This window comes from Crocodylus porosus, unplaced genomic scaffold, assembly GCF_001723895.1.
Source record: "Crocodylus porosus isolate Cpor-Errol unplaced genomic scaffold, CroPor_comp1, whole genome shotgun sequence".
NCBI classification, from domain to species: domain Eukaryota; kingdom Metazoa; phylum Chordata; order Crocodylia; family Crocodylidae; genus Crocodylus; species Crocodylus porosus.
Window position 1 is genome coordinate 15,666,463 of NW_017728921.1, and position 400 is coordinate 15,666,862.

Genomic DNA, 400 nt, shown 5'->3' on the forward strand with positions numbered 1-400 from the left:
TATGCTGGCTAGCACTATGGAAGAAAGAGACTTGGGGGTCATCATTGATTACAAGATGAACATGAGCCTGCAATGCAATGCTGCAGCTAGTAAAGCGACCAAAACGCTGGCTTGCATCCATAGACGCTTCTCAAGCAAATCCCAGGACGTCATTCTCCCCTTGTACTCGACCTTGGTGAGGCTGCAGCTGGAGTACTGTGCCCAGTTTTGGGCTCCACAATTCAAAAAGGATGTGGAGAAGCTTGAGAGAGTCCAGAGGAGAGCCACGCGCATGATCAGAGGTCAGGAAAACAGGCCTTATGATGAGAGGCTGAGAGCCATGGGGCTCTTCAGCCTGGAAAACTGCAGGCTCAGGGGTGATCTGATGGCCCCCTGTAAGTTTATCAGGGGTGACCACCAG